The 26,597-nt window shown below is 41.9% G+C and overlaps 1 protein-coding gene across 4 annotated transcripts in view; it reads right to left on the bottom strand.

Moving 5' to 3' along the window:
- Positions 1-26,162, bottom strand: part of PACSIN2 (protein kinase C and casein kinase substrate in neurons 2) — a 117,220-nt gene extending 91,058 nt beyond the window's left edge. For 2 of the 4 annotated variants that reach the window (XM_054037614.1, XM_054037577.1), the window contains exon 1: positions 26,082-26,162. The gene's annotated coding sequence lies outside the window, so the exon portion shown is untranslated. Of the gene's footprint in view, positions 1-25,810; positions 25,908-26,040; positions 26,061-26,081 lie in introns of those variants that run through there. The other 2 variants (XM_054037605.1, XM_054037596.1) reach the window with 2 other exon arrangements.
- Between the last annotated feature and the right edge of the window lie 435 nt (positions 26,163-26,597).

The following is a 26,597-nucleotide window of genomic DNA, read 5'->3' on the forward strand; positions in this document are numbered from 1 at the left end:
TTATATAAAATCCTGTCCAGCTCCTCAAAAAATGGACAGGTTACATATCCCCGGCCAGATTTTTTCTTGTGTTTCATTATAATGTAGGTGCTCCTGAGCTGTTTGGTCTCTATCTGGCACAGTTCGGCGCCCGGATTGTGGCCCCTCAAAGACATCTGCCTAGGACTATCCACAAGAAGGTCTTTATTCCAGTGGTTGGCCACAAGAGCTTCCAGCACCGATGCTTTTCCCCAGACGGGAATTAGATCCAGGGTCTTGGCATGGCTCCAAGCATCTGCTCAGGGCATGTTGTAGGGCATCTGGAGTTTATCCCCGCTATTGTAACAAAATGGAATCCAGGAACAAATGGACAAAATCTGGCTGTGTGCTAGCTTATAAACAAGAGGGGGGCATCCAATCAACTTGACCCCAGAACAAGGCTGGATGCACAGGTAAACAGACATGTCAGTGATGGTTGACCGTAAAGTAGTATGGGATAGGCGTTGGCAGATTGCCAGAGTAGTTGGCAGAAGCATTGTTTGCACATGTACAAACCAGACTACTTTGCTTCGCTACTTTAAAAGAGGACTCCAGAGTTCACAATAAATGCAGAGTTAGTGTACTATAATGAATTACTTCACGTGTATGCAAGTGTTCTCAAACCGAATTAACTCAATTCAATTCCATAAAACTAGTTAACGTTTAGGACTTAACTTGAGCCTAGATTTATACCTAAAATACCTGTATAATTGTCCATCAAATGTGATACAAGTTCCCACCACCTATTTTACAAGTGCTCATGTACTGTTTCAACAACACCATAAAAAGTACTACATTTAACATTTTGAAGTGCACAGAAAATATGCGCCTTGGGATATTTGTTTCAAAAGCAAATTTTGATTTCTGAAAAAACAGTGGCCCTGTCACTAATGCAGAGTAACTGAATAAGATATGTGATAGCCATAAAAGTGTATTGTACTGGTTAAAAAATTAAACCGAGATCATTTTAACTTTTAGCGTAGTAACTCAGTTCTCTCTCACCAAATCCCAAATATTTAAAAACTGAAGTTAATGAAAAGAACTTGTCAAGCTAACGGCATTCAGATTTTAAGACAATAGTTTAATGTTTGTGCCTTGGGATATTTATATTTCATTGTACTGGTGGGTTTTTTGGTTTTTTTTATGAAAGGGAAAATAACTGCCCTCCCTTTCCCAATCACTGCCACCGGGGATTGGAACATGCAGTATGCTATATAGCAGTAAATCAAACTTACTTTTTCGTAACCTGCCCCTGCCACAGAATATTACAAAAAAACTCAGCAACAATGCTATACACTACAGTTTCAAAGAACTGGGGTTGAACTGCATTGCGTGCTTCATGGACCAGTAAGATTTGGGAAAATAGGAAATGCTGTGCTTCTTTAATAGTAGTTACTCCACCAGATCAAGGAACAGAAGTGATGGGCTCTGAAAGCCATAAGAATGGTTGTGACTCAGGACATTCAAAATGAAGGAAATCTTCCAAACTTGACAGGAAAAACCCCCTTCCCCCTCATTACCAGAAAATAAAGTTTATGGCCTATTCATTTAATATAAAATGAAAAATTGAAATCAGTTTAACATCTGCTAACACTGGCAAAAGAGAGGTTGTTGTCAGGGTGGAAAGCCTTGATTTAAACCATTTAAACGATCAGTTTTAATCAACTTTTCTGTTTGTACTTCAGTTATTTTATATATGGAAAGGTACATTCTCATTGGTTGATATAACCATTAAAACATGTTGATTTACAACTAAATAGAGCCTTCACCCTAGATTTGGTATATCTTTTTGCTACGTAGGAGAGTACTCTATAACTACATATATTTAATTATATAGCTTAATATTTTCAGATTATTAATTGTATTTTTTAGTACGTTAGAAAATGGTGAATGATATATTGCTTACTTAACTAGATAATTAACTGTTTGCTCATGATTTATGTCAAGCTGCATTAGTATGGTAACTGCAATTTAAACACACAAAACATACATTTTATAGGTTTTTGTTTTTTAAATAAAACAACCTTAAATGTTTTGGATACAAACTTCAGGTGTTCTTCCATGAGCTGGAGGATAAGGGCAAGTCTACACTTAAAATGCTGCATCAGCACAGCTTCACCGATGCAGCTGCGCTGCGATAGCACTTTAATAAAGATGCTCTAAGCTGATGGGAGAGAGCTCGCCTGTTAGCATAGTTAATATTTATGAAAAGGTGGTAGCTATGTCTGCCACCGACATAGCACCATCTACACGGTGGGATTGTGGATTTTTCACACCCCTGAACAACATAGTTATACCAATATAGGTCTGTAGTTCAGACCAGACCTAAGTTTCCACAGTTGGTGGAGTCATAAATGTTCATAATTTGAGAACTGAGCCAATCAGAGCTCAGGTAGGGAGACACTATAAAATAGGAGTAAGACCACCCAGGTGGGCTCAGTGGATGATCCTGATGAGATACGTGATAGTGTTTCTTGGAGTCAGAGGTTAGGTCCCCACACCTGTGATGACTTTGCCAGTCTCTTGCACCCAGTAGCACAGCACCTGGGTTCCTCACAGAATCAAGTCCTTAATACAATACATGACCTATTGTGCCAGATTTATAAAAGGTTGACTTCAAAAGTTAGAATCAGGGGAAAACTTCTTTCTTTATATAGAAAAGTAGCCCTTAACTCAAAGTTTTGGACAGAGGCTCATGGATTCAGCATATTTATTTTTTATTTAAATGTTTTGATAATAAGTTTAAGCCTTAACATATTTTTATAGAGGTGTTGAGCGATTTAAAAAATTAATCGTGATTAATTGCACTGTTAAACAATAGAATACTATTTATTTAAATATTTTTGGATGTTTTCTACATTTTCAAATTGCACTGTAAAAAACAAAAGAAATAGTATTTTTCAATTCACCTAATACAAGTACCGTACTGCAATCTCTTTATCAAAGTTGAACTTACAAATATAGAATTATGTAAAAAAAAAACTGCATTCAAAAATAAAACCATGTAAAATTTTAGAGTCTACAAGTCCACTCAGTCCTGTTTCTTGTTCAGCCAATCACTCAGACAAACAGTTTGTTTACATTTGCAGGAGATAATGCTGCCCGCTTCTTGTTTACAATGTCACCTAAAAGTGAGAACACTGTTGTAGCCGGCATTTCAAGGTATTTACATGCCACCTTTAAAAATACCTTTTGAATGTAAACTGATGAAGTGCCATATGTCTACAGCAGGGGTGGGCTAAATCTGGCCCGCGAGCCGTTTTAAGCCAGCCCACAACCTCCAGCTGGGGCGCCGGGTCAGGGGCCGCACCACGTGGCTCCTGGAAGCCGTGTCATGGCCCCACTCTGAGGGTTGCGGGCCACTCCACGCCTAGGAGCCAGAGAAGGGACATGCCACTGCTTCCAGAAGCAGCTTAGAGCCTGCGCCCCGAGCCTCTTCCCATGCCTTAACCCCTGCCCCAGCCCTGATTCCCCTCTTGCCCACCAAACCCCTCGATCCCAGCACAGAGCACCCTTCTGCACCCCAAACCTCTCATCCCCAGCCTCACTCCAGAGCCAGCACCCCCAACCAGAACCTGCACCCCTGATCTTTGAACCCCTCAGTCCCAGCCCAGAGCACCCTCCTACACCCCAAACACCTCATCCACAGCCCCACCTCAGAGCCTGCACCCCCAATCAGAGCCCGCACCCCCTCCCGCACCCCAACCCCAATTGTGTGAGCATTCATGACCTGCCATACAATTTTTATTCCCCGATGTGGCCCTCAAGCCAAAAAGTTTGCCCACCCCTGGTCTACAGGCTCAGGATGGTCATTTCAGTGCCTTTGCTGCTGCTCACAGCTTTCTCAAGCCCTACCAGAATGAAAGTATTAAAACTGTCAGTTTCACAGATCCACACAGGGTTCTGAATACCAGTTGTAAACCAAAGCACATGTCTCAATCACTGTGCTATATATAGCACCAACACTGGTCCTATGAATAAGCTGAGTTACCCCACCACCCACCACAAAATAGCCAGGAGACTATGAGGTAGGAAGAGAAAGCTCTTTCAGCAGATAGGAAAGAATGGGTGCATCAGACACCCTCTTGCCAGAGCAGAGTCCAAGGACAGCAAAATTCTAACCCCTCTCCCACCCAGCACAATAGTGTAGGATGGGCTAACTCACCAAGGTATTGACCCTGTATTTAACTACTGAACCCTGCAAACTCACTTTTCATATAGGCTGCTGGATAGCAGCTGTTGATATTGGACAATATTCAGAGAAGTGCCGCAATGCCAAATAACCCTGTAGATCCAGAAAGCCCAAATTTTTATCCTGCATTCAGTGAAGGAATTACATATCCAAAAATTCTACCATAAATGTTGGACCCTGTGTAAGATTAAGAAATTCCATACAAAATTTAGGGCTTAATACCCATTTTCAAGAGAGAGACTTCTAAGTCACTTAGAGACTTTTGAAAATGTTACCCTTCTTCAAATTCCCACTTCTACAGTTGTTACATGTAACATCAAGATTACTGTAACTGACAAAGGAAAACATATTTGTGTTTTTCCAGTGTCAGTTCCCTATTTGTGCAAATTTTTTACAAAAACGGGGAACAGAAACCTTCTGAACAGGAAAATGAACGTAAAAAAAATAAATCAGATGGGGGTAATTGTAGGACTTGAAACAATTTAATTTTTTTTCAACTGACACGACTTTACATTTATAGTCCCTTTTCAGTATTTCACACCTTCTTTAAGTACAACACTGATCTGTAAAATCCTTTCTATTGAGTGACAAATATATAGAATATATGCCTTGCATTCTTTCCCCCTCTAGTACAGATATGATAGCCTGACAGACTTCAAGATAATCTCAAATCTGAACACATGAACTGAAGAAATTCTTTAAAATATTTTATGTAAATTCTATAGAATAACCTACTGTTTGCAGAGTCCAACGATCCCAGTTCTGTTCTCTGTCTTACAGCAGACAATTGCGCCGAATTTAGTTTTCTAGAATACAGGTCTGTACGTTAGAGGATATTGGGGAGTGGGACAAAGCAAGTTACACACTATGCTCTCTGAAAAACAACTTTTTCTTTATTTAATCTAAAAGGTAATTAGACTGACGTACACATTTTCCCATTTTGTATACGAAAACTTTAGAGCAGGGGATATATTAAGCAACCAGCTTTTGGCTACAAAAGAGGTCTAAGTTTGGTTAGGCAGAGCTAGTGGAGGCTGCCAATGCTGAACCAACTGGTAATCCAAGGGGAAGTGGTGCCTTTAAAAAGGAGGTTTCAGAGTAGCAGCCGTGTAAGTCTGTATCCGCAAAAAGAACAGCTCCCACCTGTTCATGCTCTCTGTATGTCTGTATATATATCTCCTCAATATATGTTTCACTCTATATGCATCCGAAGAAATGGGCTGTAGTCCACGAAAGCTTATGCTCTAATAAATTTGTTAGTCTCTAAGGTGCCACAAGTACTCCTGTTTTTTTAAAAAGGAGATGGAAGGATAGACGGGTGGTCCAGGAGAGCAAAGAAGTCTACCAGCCTCAGCAGACCTCCCCCTTGCAATCTCAGAACCAAACCACCACATCATAGTTGAGAGAGAGTCTGGAGTACAGATGATCTCAGCATTACCTTGAATACCTTCTCTTTAAATCAAAAGCCCCTCCTGGTCTTCTACACCCTCCAAAACTTTGCAGGCAGTGTGGGATATGATCTGTGTGTAATAAAAGCCAAGTATTGTGGATGCTTCCTGGCCTTGGAGTTCTTGAAAGAATTAGCCGTGTTGTATACCTGGGAGGGCAGGACTTCTACTCATGGGACTGAGAACCTACAGAATGTCAATGCCTTCAGGTGCTACAGTCACTGGTATGCAGCTGCTTCTTCATAGAAATCTTCATAGGCCTGCTTGATTTTCTCCTTTTGGTTTACCCCTTTCTCCTCCTCTGACAATGGTACTTATACTCCATCTGCTGCCTACAAGCAGCTGAACTCTGGTAACTGGTAAACACCCCAAATGCAAAGCATGATCATCGAAGAGTCCCAATATACTGTATCTGCTGGCATGGAAGAGCAATAATCAAACATATGGACTGACATAGAAGATGGATAAAAACTAAGAATTCTAAATCAGCAAGCTGTTAAATACTGAAGGTTGTCAATTCAAAAGTGCTCAGTGTTCATATGATGGCAGGAAGAAAAAAATTAAGATGGTATAGAAAGGAATTATTAGGAGGATGCAATTTCATGCTAATTAATCTTATATTCAAGATAAAGAAATATTAAATTCACATTGAAACAACTTCAAAATTTTTGGAAATTAAAGAGTGATGAAATAAACCTGCATAGTAAGATGCAGAATTCAAAAATTAGCAATATTTTAGTGACTGGTGCTCTCCCCTCCCATTAAGCTGACAAACAGCAGCTGCCAACCAAACCCTAACATGAGTCATTTCCCACAGCATGGTAGTATGAAGTTGAGACTATATGTACCTTGGACATTAGAAAAACTTTTTGATGGCAAGGGCATACAAACAGTTTCTTTATTGAGATAGCTATTACAGTTCTCAAAAGAAAAACTAAAAGCATTTGGAGAAAACTATGTAGAGTCCTTGCTAGACAGAGTGGTCCTATCCAACCTAACCTGTGATTTTCATTGAAGCCTGGCAATCTTACAGACCATTTCTGACACAGTGAGATGTACTCTTGATCAGGGCTCTACAGCTAGGTAAAGCTGTTTAAAAAAAAAAATAAATAAATAAATCAGGAAAATTTGGTGAAATATTAGGTTGCATGCTCTTTTAAACCTCCTGAAGCTGCTAGGAATAGGGTGGAGGAAAGAGGGGCTAAAATTTGCACTGAAGCAAGTGAAACGCATGTGCTTTTACACTGCAGCATTTGACCTTGTTTGGACCAAAGAATGGGAGAGAAGCAGTTGGAAATAGTATAGATTTTAATTAAAATACTGTCTGCACATCTGCAGAGTACACACCAGGGCAACTCACCTAAAAGGGCCCAGAAATATCAAGAAATAGGGCATGGCAATTACTAATCATGCTCATGAACTGTTTCTGAAGCTATATAGGAAAATTTTGGTGTGTGCAATCCACTTGACAGGTCAAACACCCAGTCATTCTCCAAGAGTTAAGCCAGAGTGCAAGGGGGGAACATTATAAATATAGGAGATAAAGACAGCCCTGTGGACTCAATGGCTGATCCACAAAGGACCAAGAGATGTAACTGCTGAGAGGGCTTGATCACAATCTCTGTACCAGTTTGGATACAGGCGAGTGTGTTATTCCAACTTTCCTTAGTAGGGAAGCTTTCCTTTAAGATAAATATTTGGTCCATCACAGTGTGGTTTATGGACCTAGAAGGAGAGCTGAGAGAGGTGCATGTGTTTCCCCTAGAGGCTACAGAGCCTATGGAACTTACATTTCGCTATCAGCTAACTGCTTCAAACTGGGATTTTGTCTTAGTTAAAGAGAGAGAATGGGGCAGCATTTAATGAGACAACAGTTTGGTAACTTTTTGCCTGACTTAGCTGTGCCTAATGGGGAGGAGATAGTGCCCTGTAGAGTGAAGAGCCTTAGAGAGCCAGGAAATGGGTAGTTTATATGATGATCCCAATAACTATAACACTTTGGATAGATGTTCCAGATATCTGTTTCCCCAGGAACTGAGGACCCAGTCAGCTATTAACCCAAGGGCTATAATGCTGCTATCTATGGAGATCCCCAGATTGCCTGTTGATAGATTTCTGAAGAGTTTGAAAAGACTGAGATGCTCTCATTCTTCTTAAGCTCTAAAGAGTCCAGATAAAATACATTACACATTATGGTCATCAGAAAAAGATGAGAAGTCATCCAAGAGAAGATCAGAAGGGAAGGTGTGCTAAACTACAGGAAATGTTATGTTGCAACCTTATATTGAATATATATATATATTTACTAATAGTTTTTATTTAAACATTATTCATAGTGTTCCAAAGTACTATTTACAATGTTTTCTGTGTACATTAAGCTGTTTGTTTTACTAAGTCTATGTCTACACTACCACTTACGCCGGTATAACTTCTGTTGCTCAGGGGTTTGGATAAGCCCCCCTCAGTGACAGAAGCTACACCAACCTAAGCACCAGTGTGGACAGATCTATGTCAGCAGGAGAGCTTTTCCTGCCAACACGGCTGCTGCCGCTCATTGGGGATGGATTAATTAAATTGATGGAAGAGCTCCCCCATCGGTTTAGAGCAGCTACACTAGAAATCTTACAGTGGCACAGCTGCATCAGTGCAGGAAGAAGAGGAGTGTAACAGTTCTACATAATATTGCCTTGGCATCCCCCTATCCTATTACAAATTCATAAACTCATATGTAAGTTTTAAATAAGTAGGTGGGAGAGAGTAGCGGTGCTTCATAGTCTAGTGGATTAAACCCAGGACTGGGAGCTAGAATATTCCACCTCTGGCACTCACAAATAGTAAAGTGTTGTGTAGTTGCTGACTTTAGTTAAGCTTCACAACATCCCTGAGATTTAAAAAAAACAAAACAACTCCTATTTTTACAGCTAATGAAACAGAATCAGAGAGGTTACACATCAGCAAGGACACAGCAAATTAATATCAGAACCAGGGACTATAACTCCGTTCCAACTCCCAATCCATGCTTAATCCTGTAATTCAGCAACTAAAAGCTATTTACACCATGTCTGAATTTAATTTTGTTTGAAGATGGAGAAGCACTAGCATATAAAATTGCAATCACCTTGAGAGGCCCCTTTTAACTTAAAAAAAAGACAAAAAAGTCAGAAGAGATCAGAAATAAAACCATTTTTCTCCGTACACCTAGCATAATAGCAAAGGCCATCAGTAGAGCAGTGGTTCCCAAACTTTAACAGCCTTTCACTAACACATCAAGTCTCGTGAACCCCCTCTTAAAAAAGAATATTTCCAGGGATTTTCTCCTTTACCTGAGTATAAATTATAAAAGCAGTCATCTTGGAAATATAAAATTTGTTTTTATGACATGCTTATTACACACTATATATTATTATTATTTACAGTATTTTATTACATTATGAAAATGGCAACACTCTTCAAAGATCTCACTTTCGTAGTTTGTATCACTTTGAATAAGCCTGTTATAAGACAAGGCTCCTATGTTTCATCAAGGAGTATCAAATGTGAAACAGCATGAAGGTATTTAAGAAGCCAACTCAGAGTTCCTTCTACACAAGCATTTAGGTCTTGAGCAGTCCAGGCAAACAGCACACATTACAACAAAGCTTAAACTTGTTCTTTATAATAATTTTTAAAACAATACTAGCTGCCTATTTAATTTTAAAAACAGCAAAAAATATTCACCTTCCTTTCCATTTCTTATAAGGAGTCTTGAAGTTTAAATCTCCTCAGTGTGATAGATATGCTTGCTTTGATCTGCTTAGCTCTTGGAAGTCCAGGGGCTCTGGCCCCATGCTGCAAGGGGTCCCTAGGGACAGCTCTGTCCACCATTAGGGAATTTTTTCCCCCAAGAACCCCCTGTAACATTTTGCAAACCCCAGTTTGGGAAACACTGCAGTAGAGGAAGGACACAGTACTAATACTGTTTATATCTGACCCTGGACCCACCAACCAGTCATTTTTCTAAAGAAAGTCCCTAAGGAGCACCACTACTGCAACTGTCCCCCATTAAAAGAAGAACACAAACTTGGGAAGGTCATCACAACTGCCAGGAAAGGAACCCAAGAATGGTCCCAAAGTTTTGGATTGACTTACTGCTTATCAGTTACAAGAGTAGAGACCACCCAAACCAACAACCAGTGTACTGAAAGTATAAAGAGATATGCATATGTTCAGGAACTTTAAGTCATTTTTGAATCAATGAGATTGAACTTTGATTGCACATGCTCGTTTTCCCAAATTTCTACCACCAGTCTCTTTTTGCTACAGTAAAAAAGAGTGATTTATTGTTTACAAATTCAAAAATGCTTTATTGCAAGAATTTCTGCTACAACTAGCATGACAAATGCTCCATGAATTAACTATCTTTTCTACCTTATAAAAAGCACTCTTCTAAAAAGTAGCCCATCAAAACAAGACATTTAAAAAATATCCTGGAAAAACTTATTCACCACTTGCAGAAATTCAGTTAACAGCTACATTATGCAACTGAACTGAAAATACAGTTAAATGGTTCAAGACCTTTGGTGAAATCCAAGTCCTTCAAGGCTAATAAACCAAGAAACTGAATACCTCATCCATTATATATTAAAAAAAATGTGAAATAAACGTTGTGCATCCACAGTCACTCATCCACAGTAATAATACCTTTAAACGTATGACAAGCATCAAGAGCTTCTTAAGGGTTTCAGTGCTACCTCAAGACACAGTGAAAGCTTTCACTTTTTTCTCCTGGAAAAGACACATGAAATCCAGTAAAATCACCATTCTAGTACTAGTAAACTCCCATCCTCTCCTCATTGAAGTATATGAAAGCCATACTAAGTTTAGTGTAATCTTCCTTATATAATGAATGGTATGGTATTGCTAGCAACACTTTATGTTGCAAACAAGGATGCCAGAAACTAGTGTGTCTGAAAAAGGTGTATTCAGGCACTAACAATCTCCAGTTTCTGTATATAGTATTTTTATTTTCTTCCTAGTATAGGTGAAAGAACAACTATGTGATTCCTCATAAAGTGTATATACTTTATCCTTTCTTGCATTCATTACTCAAACCTTGTGGGAAAGTAATGATGTTTCATATCTAAGACAACCCTAATATATATCCAGTTCAATCTCTGGGAAGCTGGAACCTGGCCAGTCTCAGTCACCTAAGATCAAAAGCGACACCTGTGTCTGCAGCCTGTCACCAGTATGCATGGAGTGTGTATGAGAGTATAATTGCACAAATAAGGGAAGCAAGCAATAAATCAGCTCTCAGTACTGCTTCAATTCAACCTTTGTTTGTGGTTCTTTCTTGGCCTGATTCCAGGGAACGGGAAACAAGAAACAATGGGGATGCCACCCATACAGGCTGCAGATGCCACCTGAACCCGAGTGAAATGAGTCTGAATTTGTCCAGGGTCTCGCTCTTAGCTAAAAATCAGCAAGTCTTAATTCAGTCCGAGACCCACTTGGACAGCAAGAGAATATGGGAGTGTAGGCATGCACCTGAATGGCTTGGTCCTTTCTAAACAAAAAGACATCTCTCTCAATATCTAGCATGTGGCGTTTGCATTTTTATCTGGGTGAAAAGAATTTAGTGAAGAAAACCAGAGCATGAATAGATACTGACTGATAAGAAAGTGACTACCTTGGATAGAAACTTTGGGTGAGTTCTAAAGGAACTTATGAATGAGCATGCAAGGCTACCTTGTTACTAGGGTCTGGATCTCCCACTCTTCTCTAGCGGATGTGATGTCTATTTGAAAATCTGTTTTCATGAAGATAGTAAAGAACCAGGTAGTAGCCACAGGCTTGCATGGAGAAATCCATCAGTCCAGTCAAAACCAGGTTAAATCCCACTAAAGTAAGTTTTCCCACTGGTCAGGGAACAGAACAGCTTCTCTCTCCATCTGTCATCCAGCCAGGATTCAGGCAGCCCAAAGCAAAGATGTCGGATCTGGGTGAAGGAACTAGCTGCCATTATGATAGACTAGATGAAGCAGGTCAAGCTAAATGATCAGTCTTGTTAATCAACATTCAGTAGACTGGAAAACAGAAACTGGCCCATGTGAGTCTGGTACATACCAGGCTGACCATGATAACGTAGCCGGCATCTTTCATCAGTTTCTTCGGTACCCCAGGTATTGTAAAGACAACATACATCAGACAAGGAGCCTACAAAATGGGAAAAGCCTCTGAGGGCTCATGCCTTCTCTGGAGCAGAACCTCTGGCATTTGTTGTTGCGACATGTTGCAAACAAATTCACCCCCATCTGCAAAGGACATTGTGGAAGACTGAGCTCTTAAGATATCAATGGTGATTCTTAGATAACTCAGTGCTGAGTCTGTCTGCTAAGGTATTCTACTTGCCAGGAAGGTGAAGGGCCACCAATGCTCCCTGATGACAAATATTCCAATTCCAGAGATGTATGGCTTCCTGGCATAGTGGTGAGGACCTGGCTCCCTTTTGCTTGTTGAAGTAATGAATCTCTGTGATGCTGTCCATAAACACTTACATTGTCAAATCCTGCACACCAGCAAAATTGCTCTGAATTCCAGTACATTTACATGTAGTGAGGTCTCCTGAGTGGGCCATTTCCCTTGAATTCAGAAGTGGTTGAGATGCACTCTGACAGATATGGAAATTTTTATGCAATATCCTGGACAACTCTTATTGAATTAAGTTTAAGTATCTTCGGAGTTCATTATATTAAAAATGTAAATATTTATGTATTATTATGGGATTGTACATAATGGCTCTAGAGTGGAGACATGACTAAGGTAAACCCTAAGAAGATTGTTTCACTAGTCCTTTTGAAGTTCATAATGTGCCAGACAAGAATGAACTTTTAAAGTAAAGTGGGTTTTCCAGGAAATCTCTAGAGGAAGGTATACTCAAATGTACCCCCTCAGTTATGCAAAACTCAGCCTTTGGAAGCTTCACCTTGAGAAATGGACCTTTGACTGATAGATCTGCAAAGACCATGAGTAGGTAAAGACCCAGGCTGTATAAAAGGACAAGCTAAGCTATGCATAGAGGTTCTGTTTCTGAGCAGAATGAGTTATGAACTTGTAACCACAGAACTCCTGTGTAGGGTTTGAAGGAGTACTCCCACCGGAGTTGGGGAGATCTCTAATAAGCTTATTAGCATGTGCGTAGGATCTCTTTTTATTGTAATATGTTTTCTCTGTAATGCTTTCACTTTAAGAATGAATGTGCTTGCTTGGGAAAAGCTGGGTCAGACCTTATAACTGGGCAATTATGCTGTTTATAGCTTCTGAGGAGACAGTAAAGCAGGCCTGCTTGTGCAGTCTGACTTGCTGGGAAATTTACAGCGTAGGCAGGGAACTGTGCAGGAAGGAGAGAGATGCAAGTCTCTGCCCAAGAAAGGTGACAGCTGAGGAGCCAGGAACCTAGAGGGGCGTGCCTTGCTGGACCACGGAGGGGGAAATACAGCTGTAGTTACCCCAAACTGTGACACTCCACAGCCTTTGGTGGAGGCATCTGTAACTAGAATCTCTACTGGTAGCAATACTCGAAAAGACATTCCACTGCACACCTATGTTGAATCCATCTTCCATTTGATGAGGACACTGACACACTTTCCAGGGGTACCCAGGGTTGTTAGGCACCTCACTACCATCTTCCCTTCACATGAGGAAGCCTGCCATGGATCAATTTCCCTATACCACCAACCTCCACAAACACCAGCATCCATGCCTCTTCTGGCCCTGCTCTCTCTTTACAAGTTAACACTAGGCACGCTCCACTGAGTCCTTCAAGTATCCCCTGGAGTGCCCATCCCCAATGCACTGGACACTCAGAATTCCCAGATCATCTACTCCCAAAGGAATAGTATGCACCAGTTTACCAGTTACACCTCAGGATCACCACTCTGCTCAACACAGAGCACTTAGATATATTTATAGTAAGCAGTAGAAGTTTATTTAACAAAGAACAGATTTGAGAAGAAGTAGAATTAATAGAAACAATGGTTACTTAAAAAAATAGAACATTTTCTAGAGCCTAAACTTAAAAAGAAATTTCCATCTCATAAAAGATTAGCTGGCCCAAAGTTTCTCTCCCAACATCGAACAGCCAGACTGGCTGTGACCCTCCATCCATAAGACAAGCCAGCTGGCAGCTTGTGCCCTTAGTGAAGGATAACAGGGTGTACTTCTCAACCCCAATGATCTACTGTCTTCACTTTTAAACAGGGTAACCCTCTGCTACTTGCTTCTTCCTGTCTAGAATCTCCTCTCAAGATTTTGCAATAATTTGATTAGCATTTTGCTCAGACTGTAAGTAAATGTTCATTGTGAAGAGTACAATATTCAATCTAGATATACCGAGACAGGTAGATAAGCATCTTCTGCCTGAAAGAAACCCACTTTTCACCTTCTGGCAATCAGCCCCAACTCACAGACCTTAAAAACATCATTTTCAGTATACATGTATAACTCCTTACATATTATCCCTACGTACACTTTGCAATTATTATGATGTGTGACAAACTTTCAGCAGATGTTACAAGACACCTTTAGAGAACTATTATACTATACTATAGATACTAGACCCTGTCACCCACAAACCCCTCCGCCGATGGATACCATAAGGTCCCTGTCAGAGACAGGACTTTGAGGGATAGTAACCAACGGATCCATGCTATGCTTGTTGGGCAGATACACTTCTCAACCACCCTTGCAAAGTTCAAAGATGCAGTCTGGCATACTGTGTGACAAAAGTGCATACTGCCATATGATCTGTGAATCTGAGAAGACTTCACTGGAGTGCTGGGGTGAACATTATGAGGTTCACCACAGTCTGAAACCTCTGTGGAAGTAAATTCTCCAATCTGGGGTGCCCTTTACACTGCTTTGCTGTGACAACAACCACTCCTTGCCAGTTCACACAGCCTCTAGCATGCATTTCCAACTGAATTACATGAATGCTTTGACCAGCCATTCATGAATTATATATAGGGCAACACCAACAAACTCCCAGTCCCAGACCTTCCCAAATGTGCATCTTGTACTGCCCAGCTCTCTGCTTAGGGTGACCAGATCACCCAAGTCAAATATCGGGACGGGGGGGGAGGAGGAGGGGGTAAGGCACATGATGCGGTGGGGCGGGGCCAAAACAAAAACCTACCCTTCCTCCACAAGCGCTGGAGGAAGGCCCGGGAGACGCAGGGGAAGCGCGGGGACAGGGTGAGTGAGAGTCCGGCCTGGCCCCGAGCAGGCAGGACTCAGTCGGGCGGTAGGGAGAGTAGGGGGGCTTCCCACGGGGCCAGGCGGTGGCTGTTCTTCCCCCCCGCCCGGGCAGTGGGACTCGGGAGCAGCCGCTGCTGCAGCTCCCACTGCCGCGGGGGGAGGAAGCGGCCGATGGCCAAGCTCAGCACCTGCGGCGCCCGGGCCCGAACCCTCCAAGCCCAGGCCTGCTGCGGGGACCCAGCAGCGCGCACGCTGCGCCCAGCCCCTGGCCAGTCGCGTCTGGGCTGCTGCCCAGCTGGTGCTATCCCAGGGTGGCCCCGGAGTAGGCCCCAGCCTCCCCCGTCCCGCTCGGGTCCTGCAGGGGAACAGGCTCGGGGGGTCCAGGCCCTTGCGCCAGAGCCGCAGCTGCCGAGCTTGGCCATCGGCCACTTCCTCCCCCCGCGGCAGTGGGAGCTGCAGCAGCAGCTGCTCCCGAGTCCCGCTGCCCGGGGGGAGAACAGCTGCCGCCTGGCCCTGCGGGTCGCCCCCCTACTCTCCCTACCGCCCGACTGAGTCCTGCCTGCTTGGGGCCAGGCTGGACTCTCACTCACCCTGGCCCCGCACTCCCCCTACATCTCCCGGGCCTCCCTCCAGTGCTTGTGGAGGGAGGAGGAATGGTGAGCCTGGGGAAGAGGCGGGGATTCGGGGAGGGAGCATATGGGGGGAGGAGAGGGTGGAGTTGGGGCGGGAGGGGGGGCGCGAGCACTTCCAGGCTCCAGAGCATTTCTTTGTTTGTCCAGTATCCCGACCCCACATCGGTCAGGACGCGGGACAAACAAGGCAATATCGGGACAGTCCCGATAAAATCGGGACGTCTGGTCACCCTCTCTCTGCTGGACAAGGCAAGCTCATATAAAGTCTGTCACTTCATCAATGGAAAAAGATATGCACATACCTTGTTGTCACAAGTGGCAGTTCTTAAACACTTCAATCCAAATACAATGGCTTAGATAAAACAACAAAACAAATTTATTAACTACAGAAAGATAAAATGATTACAAGTAATGAGGCATAAAAGTCAGAATTGTTAACAAAGAAAATAAGATAAAATGCAAACTAACACCTAATTTAGCAAGCTAAATGGATTCAAAGCAAAGTTTTTTCTCACTAGGCCAGGACCCCTCCCCCTGTTCAGTGTCTCTTAAGGTACAGTATGGAGGAGAGAGGTAATTTGTGTTGTGTGTGTTCTCTATTCTTACACCATTCTCCCCTCTTTGAGGATTATCTCCAGCACAGCGGGGGGGAGGGGGAGGGAGAAATGGAGGGGCACGCGAACACCACCTCCAGTGTAGTTCTTGCTTACACCCTTCTTCCTGTAAAACAATGGCCATTTAATTAGGTAATGATCCACTTGACTTTGTTGACACCTGGCTTGGGAGTTGGTTTGTCTTTTGTTTCTGAGGAAGTAGTTTGTGCCTGCTCTTCTGAACTTGGAGCATGTTACAGCAATGTTATAAATTTGCACACAGTGTTTATACATATATTTTATCAGGACAATAATTTTCAGTAAATCATGAGTTTTCAAATGATACTTCATAAGGCATACTTGGTATAAAATTTATAATAGTCTTGTAAAACTATGAATATAGTGGTATAGTCTGTCACAAGGGTAAAGCAAAAATATCCTCCAGTAAGGTAAAGGTTTCAGTCCTTCCCAGAGTTCAAGGAGTCTTGGAGGTCAGGACTAGTGTATCTGGTGTGTCCAATGATCTAGCATTCATAGGTTCCCAAAGTGCTGGAACCACAGACCAGAAGTCCAACATGGAGCTCCCATTTGGAACTGGAGGGTGCCTATCTGATCCTTCTTGCCTTCCCTTCCCGGACAAAAGATTTGTATGGACCTAGACCTTTAGGGCCCACATACAAGGACTCAGCCAACTTGGACCAAGATGGGGTGGAATCCTCTCTCAGAGGCAGTTCTGAATGGTGATTTTTCCTTATACTTACGTTCATAGTCCATACTCTTCTGAGAGGGTTTCTGAGGTTTGATGGTTTTTGTCTCTGCTCCAGAGCTCATGCTCGAAGAGAAACACTGCTCAGTATTTGAGGTTGCTGCACGAAGACAGTCTCCTCAGCCTGGATCTGACTGGAGTCTCATGGCCTTATCTCCACGGGGTGTTTCTGTACATGGAGCTCTTAATCCCTCATGAGTTCAGGGAGGGAAGGAACGGCATACGCTGAAACTGGCAGCAATGTGAGCCTCCCCAAGACAATATTGGTGTTCATCGCTCATAGAGCAGGATATACCATTCTTAAACTCCAGGAATCTGGGTATAGCCCTTCTTTGTGGAGAGAATCTTCCCAAGACAGAACGGGACTAGACAACTCTATACAAAAAACACTAAGTCTAATCTTACTAAAAACTATGTATATTTACAGTTTCTGTAATAGAGGAGGATTGTAAAGGATTCAGGTGATTTCGACTCCAACCATGCGGTGGTGAAGAAACTGGAAAGGCACTGGCCCACACCGTCATTTATGCCCTCAGTTCAGAGGACAAGAATGGCAACTGGATAGGCGCAGATCAACAGATACTACATGCTACAAGTCTCCAGTCTCAGGCTCATCCATATCCATGAGTGCAATACACATAGAGACCAGTGCTCAAAGAACTGTCCTTCGCATTGGTAGGCTTGAATATAGCCTCCAACTGTTAATGATTAAAAATAGTAAAATAGAAGAATTTTAATCTGGCTTTAACTGAAATCTCAGTGCAATTTTACTTGTGCAGCTGCTAGGGTGCCTTCATAGACTGTTTAGTGTTTACTTTAATGCATAGCATTTGTAAGATACACAAGCCAAGAATACTTCGCTGTAAACACATACATGCACACAGCTCTTTACAACTAAAGATTTTTAGCAAGAAACTGTTGAAGGTTTTTTTCCTTTATACTTCAAATTTCATTCAGCTGGGGAGTGGGGAGGAAAAATCATTTGTCAGTTCCAGTTTCTGGTTCTCAAGCATTAGTAGAATACTGCAGGGTTCCATGAGTACAATAGGTTTTGCATGCCTTCAGTTTTGTGAGTTTTGGATTTGAACTATTCTCAGCATCCTTTTAGTTCACAGTACAGAGTTTTAACAACTTTTGACCTATTATATGGTGTTATGCATTTAAATTCAGTGAAGACCCAATAAATGCATAATAATTCAAAAATTAAAGCAAACTCAGATCTAAGTTTTTTTGTTTGTTTTTGTAAGAAAATGAATTTCTAGGTGATAGGATGACATGCTTTCTACTCTGCAAGAGATGTCCATTCTTCTAACCCTATTGGTAGAGAACATTATCTGCAGCCTCTAACATATAGTTATGCTGGAAGGTGTTAACTGCAGGTCTCATCTACAGATAATCACAGACCTGGTTAAAGCTGATGGATGTGCTAATCAGCCATCTTTCAGGTGAAGCAGAAGGCGCAATTAAGCCCCTTTTATACAGTTGTAACTGGTAACAGAAGCCACCATCCAAAGCAATGGGCCACATGGCAAGGCCTGATAAGAAGCTAAGCCATGTGAGCCAAGAAGTTCCTTGATTGCAAATACAGGGAATAAGGAACTGTTTACTTCTCTCTCACACAGCTTGCAAAACAGCTGAAAGTGAGAGAAGCAGTTGCGAGCATAGCCCTGAGAAGGAGCAGAGAGACAGAGTTCCTCAGGGCAAAGATCTCGTTGGAGAGGCAAGGCTGGAAATTGTGAGCAAGGAAACTGCCTGCTGTGTGCTTCTTTTGTGTTAGGAGAAACAGGATTTTGTTTCTATTTTTTTGCAAATAAATAGAATTGCACCAAAGAATATACCCAACTCATCAATTTGTTATCCTAATGGAAACTACCTGGGCAAAGTGGGGAATATTAGCTAACTGCTTGGGCCAGAAGGGTCTTCAGCTGCAGACATACTCCACATCTCACATTCTAGGAGGTTAAACTTCCTTTGAAGGGCAATTAACTGCTTGATTTTTTTTTTTTCATTTGTCAAGGTATCTGTGTGTGTTTAAATGCCACAAACCTGACCATGTTCTCAAAATATTTTTTTAATACACAAGGATTAAACAGAGGGTCTTTTGTAAAGTAAATGGGATCCATCCTCAGTCCCTACAGTTAAAAACAACTGGTTTCTACTATTGTGGAACAAGAGTGCCATCTCAGCATGGAATGAGATAAGTATCTTGAAAGATAATTCCACCTGGTGAAGTTGACCTTGAAGAGTACCCCACTGTCAACTTGGTGCAGCTGCCATTTCAGGGTTAAATTCAATTTTCTATAGTTTAGATTAGAATTAGATAGTGTAAACACAACTAAAAATAAACCCCTTGAAGCTTTTGTTTAGAACCACTTGGGTCCTCTTTCCAACCCAAGACTTTGAAGGCAACACTTAAAGATGATTCAAGGACTGAGAATTTAGGAGTTTATTTTCTGTAGAGTATTCATTTTAAACAATATTCACATGGATCCATAAAGACAGGCAAAGGTGCCTTAGCCTATCTATATCTATTTGATGGATTTCTTACATCTCCTGACAAGAACAGTGTTATTGTGTTCAGCAGTGACCTAGATATTTGTCAGGTTGCCAAGAAGACTCCCATTAGGAGAGAACACTGGAGGCATAATACAGGCATCTCTTTGGCTTTCATCAAATTGATTTGTCCTATGGCTCCTTTTATCACAAACTGATATTTGTACCCCAAATTTCCCCTTTAGAATTAATATGCCAGGGATGTCTGCTTTCCCCTTTATGTTAGCTATAAATTCACTGCCTATGAAAGAGAGAGTTTAAAGGAGTAATAAATTGTTGCTGTATTTATTCCTGACGTAAGTTACTAACCACATACACCAATGCAAAAATCCCGTACTTCACTATGTGCCTAGTAACTACACTAACTAAGATAGGAAAAATATTCTGTACAAACAGTTAAAAGTTATTTTCAGATCCCAGAGGTCATGCTGAATTGACTATATTCTGCTATGGCCCTCCAGAAAGCAGCATGCTGTGATATGACTTACCAATTAGTGCTGTCATTCCTTTGGGAACTTAGCAAATACTTATCTGCAGTTGGCACAACAGTTAGATAGCAGTGCAGCATGCTGCTACTCAGCAAACCCAAGTTTAACATGGTACAAAGAAACAAGTCAATCAAATTCATAAGTCAGATGTTTGTGCTATTGCCATCACATCAAAGACATGATGCTATAGACACAATGAGTATCAAGTTACTGCAAATAAATCACTTTGTAGTGAAGATTATAATAACATCACATTCATTCAATTTCAGGATTGTAGGAATCTTATACTTTGCAATTAGAGTCCAAAATGATTCCCAGGTACACCTCTACCTCGATATAACGCCACCCGATATAACACGAATTCAGATATAACGCGGTAAAGCAGTGCTCCGGGGGGGCGGGGCTGCGCACTCCGGTGGATCAAAGCAAGTTCGATATAACACGTTTTCACCTATAATGCGGTAAGATTTTTTGGCTCCTGAGGACAGCGTTATATCGAGGTAGAGGTGTATATGGATAGTGATTGCTGTCAGAAGATTTTAAACATTTTTTCCCCCCCCCAAAGGAGTTTACAATATTACTGATTACCTAGGAACTTTGCACATATTCCTGTGGAATCCGTTTCTCCTTTGTTATGAATCTGTAAGTATATCCCATAAAGGAGTGTTGAAAAGAGAAATTAGTTTCAACACTGACCTGTTACATGTAAAATAGGATTGGAACTGTGCTTTGAGGTGCTTTTTTCATTCCATCTGCTCGCTTCCTCTCCATTCCTGAAGTAGTGAATAATAAACTAGGTTACCATACTTTCTTTCCCCCTTTACTATTGGGCAGAGAGCAAAGAGACTTTAGATGCTTTTCTCAATTGCCAGCATGATCACAAATGTGGTATCTGAGCCAGGACATTTTTTAAATATTTGCATGATTTAAACTGTTGAACCAAATATCATCACAAAGCCTTAGAGAAATTTTATTTTTTCCTCAGATCTAGCTTAACTATTTACTGTTGAATTCTTATCCATACATATTTCTACACCTGTTTATCAATAAGGGCTGGGTGCCTTCTCAAATACTGACACATCCTGTCCACTCAATATCACACTATGCCCATGTGCAATAGCTGACAATAGCTCATCAAGCAGACAGAATTGCTCAAATTATTTTAAGTGCATACTAAGGGAGGTTCTGCATTTACGCACCACAGAAATTCTGTCCTACTGTCCTGATTCTACCCCAACCTTCTCTTTTCAAACATGTCTCCCTGCAGGATATTAGATAAAAGAACAATGAGAGTCAAGATAAGGTGACCTTTGCGTTAACAACAGATCCTAAACTAATTGTTTTTCATTGAATACCCACAGTAGGTTGTCTGCCTTCTCAAGTTCAACTTCAATCAAAATAATTTCTCAATCCCGATGAGCTAATCATCCAGACAACATATACATTTCAGCACAGTATTAAAATCACAGTTTCACCTAAACAGATTCAGTGTTTAGCTGTATCTCGGAACACAAGTACATCAGTATTGTGATTTACTGATGTATTCCCCTTCATGTGCCAAAAAGAAATTCCTCATGATTTCAAGTTAAGCTCAAACTAATAATTTGTTTGAACGGAAAAACTAGTTAATATTAAACAAAACCTAATAAATAACTAGTACCTGTGAAAACTCTTTAGCTAAGCACAGCTTTTTAGCATATTAATTTCTGTATGACAACAAGGACAATTTGATCATTTCCCTCAGTACGCCTATAAATCAAATTAAAGGAGCACCCTTCAAAGTAAATGCACCAACATTTCCCAAACGTGTTGGGTAAAGGGAGTTTAATGCAGCCAGATAAATAGCTCTTGAAAAAATGAGCACAGAAAATATTGATTCTTGGAAACTAACCTATTGTGCATTTGAAACTGCACTAATACATAATTCACTAGTATGATCTGTATATTTAATGAGAGAGTGGAAGACCAGTTTAAAAATTACATTAATGACAGATAGCGTGAGAGGATAAAATAATAGTTATTGAATAGGACCACTTATTTCATGCAACCTCAAAGGGCATTCTAGGCATCAAACCATTGAAATGTTAGTTAGTTTAAAAAAGAACAACCCTGTACTTAGAGTTAGGAATTGAGAAAGTTATTACACAAAGATTTATCTGAAATAATTGGCCACAGTCTGAAGTACATAAAGAAAGTTCTAGCATTCCAACAGCAGAAAATTACTCTATAGCTGTTTTGCTTAGCCCCTATAGCTGAGGTCAGCAACCTTTCAGAAGTGGTGTGCCGAGTCTTCATTTATTCACTCTAATTTAAGGTTTTGCGTGCCAGTAATACATTGTAGTGTTTTTAGAAGGTCTCTTTCTATAAGTCTATAATATATAACTAAACTATTGTATGTAAAGTAAATAAGGTTTTTAAAATGTTTAAGAAGCTTCATTTAACATTAAATTAAAATGCAGAGCCCCCGGCCCAGTGGCCAGGACCCGGGCAGTGTGAGTGCCAATGAAAATCAGCTTGCGTGCCACCTTTGGCACGCATGCCATAATTTGCCTACCCCTGCCCTATAGGTTCTCCTGACCATAGGATGATTTTTGGGTGACAGAGGTGCCATGTAGCTCTATGTCACCCCCTCTCAATGGCCAACACAGAAGACATGACATTTAGGGCACCTTGTGCCATTTTCAACAACCCAGAATCAGAAGAGAACACAAGTAAGGTAAGGACATCTTTGCATATGACCCTCCTGAGCTCAGTCAGTCACTATCTGAAACTACTTTTTCCAGGTATGAGTCCAAGTAACTAAGAGACTGAAAACTGTTTTAAAAAAAATAAAATAATCAACATACTCATAGATAGCTAAAAGAAATTGTTGCATTATTACCCAGATTTCTTAGGGGAGCTTCTACATTAACAAAAGACAGCACAATGAATATCAAGTTACTGCATACTTTCATTCTGTGGACCACTTTGTAATTAAGCCTCTCCCTCAAGGACTGTCTACCTTCCCAAATCTGACCCTTGGTTCTCAAATATTTTATTCTATGAAAAAAGAATAGTGGTTCATAAACCCAAGCCTGAGAACCACTGGTATAAACAACAAGCAGACACCCTAAGGCCTTGGCTACACTGGTGGTGTACTGCGCTGCAACTTGCTGCGCTCAGGGGTGTGAAAAAACACTCCCCTTAGCGCAGCGAGTACAGCGCTGTAAAGCGCCAGTGTAATCAGAGCCTGCAACGCTGCACGCTCCCTCGCAGCGCTGCAAGCTATTCCCCTTGGAGAGGTGGAGTACGTACAGTGCTGCGAGAGAATTAAATTCATACATTTTTCTGAAAAAGTTATTTCTAGACATTCACAGATCAAATATTTTGCCAAGACAACCACCGCATAAATTCCTACATTGTATGACATAGTATAAACTGAAAGTCATTATATAAATGTACTTACAGAGTCAAAGTAAACAAAAGACTAAAATAAAAAATAAAATGAGATGTACAATGCTGGAGAGTACTATTGCCACCTACTTGGACAACTCATGAATTATGCAGGCCTTCCCAGATACCCAAACACATGTGGCTAAAAAAAGATTTACATCATCTATGTCCACACGGGCATACATCACTAGCCAAACACCACCCACACAGTTAAAACAATCATATTTGTTAATTCAGCATTAGCTATCACTGATATAGATCCTTAGGCATATGCATTTTTGGTGGGAGGGAGCCTTGAGCAGAGAAAAAAGATGCTACCAAAACTTTATTTCAAGATAGGTTTTTGATTTAGTTGGGGATTGGTCCTGCTTTGAGCAGGGGGTTGGACTAGATGACCTCCTGAGGTCCCTTCCAACCCTGATATTCTATGACTCTATGAAGTGTGTCAACCATTAATAGACTGCTTCATCACAAACTATGTGTGCGTACGCGGTCTTATTTCTGAGGTATTGCTGCTTGACCAGTGGTATGAAGCTGCATTCCCCAAGCAATCTTTACTTTTAAGTTAAGTAAACACACTCTTGTTTAAGCTAGTTTAGTCATAGCTAGAAGAACATAGAATAAATGTATTCTCTTCTGAGACAAAAATGTAAGTCTGATAAGTAATTCCAGAGATAAAGTGTGGTATGGAGGATAAGCCAATCATCAAATTTAATACTTAAAAACATAATTAAGAAGACCTGCTCTATATGCTTACTGTACAATGTGCATGCTGCCTTCTAATTTCAGTTTAAAGATGAGAAATCAAACTAAGTCAGTTATGTTTGTTTCACCCCAAAGAGAGCAAAAAAACAAGTTTTTTCCCTAGCTTGTCTTAATTATATTAGACAAGTTTAATAAAGAGACCAACAGACAACCTAAGTCATCACAGTATTTACTCTCATTTCTCAAATATCATCACCTTCATCAACAGCTTAATATTAGCAAAACACTAGTACATAACCTTTTTGAACTATTGGCCTTGTATTTTAGTTGGCATAACCTTGCACAGTAGCTGGCCAAGCCCTGATTAAGGTTCAAACAACCACAAAGGAAAGTTTCCAATGGAGAACAAGAGAAAACAGTCCTATTAGCTACCTTTCAACTAGTTTGTGGATGGGAGTCAGGTGTAGATAGTATCAGGAGGTAGCTGTGTTAGTCTGTATCCACAAAAACAACAAGGAGTCCGGTGGCACCTGAAGAAGTGATGTTTTTTACCCACAAAAGCGTATGCCCAAATAAATCTGTTAGTCTTCCAGATGTAGATAGGAGCACATTAAGAACACTTCACACAGCACTCTGACTTGTTTACCAAGCTATGGGGAAAAAGACTTATCAAACTTATTGGAATAATTATAGGCTAAATGAATTTACATTCTGGGTTTAAAATACTTTAATCAGTCTATGATTTTAATCAGAAGGGTGGGCCACCAAGAAAGCTGAATGTTTTAAAATGTGTAAATGAGTATCTGGGGCTACTTTCACATGTTTCTAGTCTCCTTTGCTCTTAAAGAGAGAGAGAGCAGAGGGAAGCATATAGACTGGGCATACCTGCTTCTGACTACCTTCAACCAGAGTTAAACCAACTGGCTGGGAAAGACAGATACAGCCAGACAGATACTGTAGATACCAGTCAGTCTCAGTGGGCTTGACCCATATTAAAGAGACTCTGGCTGCTCACTTCCAACAAAGTCAAAAGATGTTTCACTGTGTAGGATGATGTGATCTGATTCTTCCTGGCGAAAAGGAACATACAGGAAGGGGGGTGACAGAAGGCAGCACAGCCTAGTTGTGTCATTAGCGGTATTCATAAGACACCATCCACTCTCAAATTCAAGTCTCCTTGGAGAATTACACTTGCCTGTTTTATTTGTGGGGTGTCTGGGTAGTGCAGGGATCACTACCCGATACTGCATTACATTTTCTTAGGATTTGGGGGGCAAGCACTTTAGTTTTAGGGGTTCTTCCCCCCTCCCTACCAAATGGCTCACTAAATTTCACCAAGCAGCTCTCACCTTCCCTGGTACAGAATCAGAACCTTCCCAGTGTCATCCTCCTGGCCCCCTGTAGCTCTGCCCTCCCCAAACTTCCCCAAGGGAAGCTTCACCTTCCCCAGCTCGGCTACCCCAGATTGTGGGCCAGGGAGAGGAGTGACCCTGCAACCCCAGTGCTGAACAGAAACAAGCCAGTGGGTCAAAGAAGCAGAGAAAATGTGCAGCAATCAAAATACATTCCCCCTCTGCTCCCATCCACCACCTCCCCCCTCCAAACTCCCAGCTCCTTCGCCCTCCAGCCCCTCGCCACCCCCACTCAGGCACAAGCTGCTCCCCTCATCGAGCTCAGCGGCTGGGAGCCCCCCCCAGGTTTGCCAGTTTTGGTCGGACCTATTCCTGGGGGTTTCCTCACAGGACACACCCTTTATTTCCTGGAGACTGGAGGACACTCCCGGAGACTCAGGAACCCGCCCCGCGCGAGCCCGGCCGCCGGGTGACACCGGGTCACGGGCGGCGAGTGCCTCTGCAGCCCCATCACTACCCCCGGGGGAGGGGAGGGGGGAAGCGCTCACCGGCCGCCCGGGCCCCGCCCCTCCAGGATGACCCAGCCGGAGGTGGTGGGGGGCTGCGCACCACCTCCTCCTTCCCTACCGGCAGCGAGGTACCAGTCCCGCCCGGCGGCGCGACCTCACCTTCGGCTGCTCCCCGTCTCCTCTGCGGCGGGTCAGGGTCGGGCGGGAAGGTCCCTGCTTCGCTCGGCTCCAACCGAACCAACTGTCGCCCACCCAACTTGCGCCAGTCCGCGAGCCACGAGCTCCCATTGGCTGCCGCACAGCGGTCTTTTGATTGGACAAGGAAAGCTACGTGTAAACCCGCTTCCCGGTAGAGCAGGACATTGGCTCATTCTCCTGTCGATCAAAATCACTTCCTCGGCAAAGAAATCTGAGGAAGTGGAGGGACGGAGGCAGACTGAGTTAAAAAGCAGAGGGGTGGGTGAGTGGTTAGAAGCGCCAGAGGGTGAACGTGTGGCTCATGGGTTCTAATCTGCTCATGCTCTTGTTGCTAACATAAAATAAAAGCTTGTCTAGGTGCGAGCCTGAAGATACTTTACCTGATGGCAAAGTGCTCAGAAAATAAACACTTTAAAAAAATGCCATTGTGTTGCTTGTATTAACTAAGTTTCTTACAGAATCAATAGATGACCCACC

The sequence above is a fragment of the Malaclemys terrapin genome, chromosome 1, assembly GCF_027887155.1.
Source record: "Malaclemys terrapin pileata isolate rMalTer1 chromosome 1, rMalTer1.hap1, whole genome shotgun sequence".
Lineage (NCBI taxonomy): Eukaryota > Metazoa > Chordata > Testudines > Emydidae > Malaclemys > Malaclemys terrapin.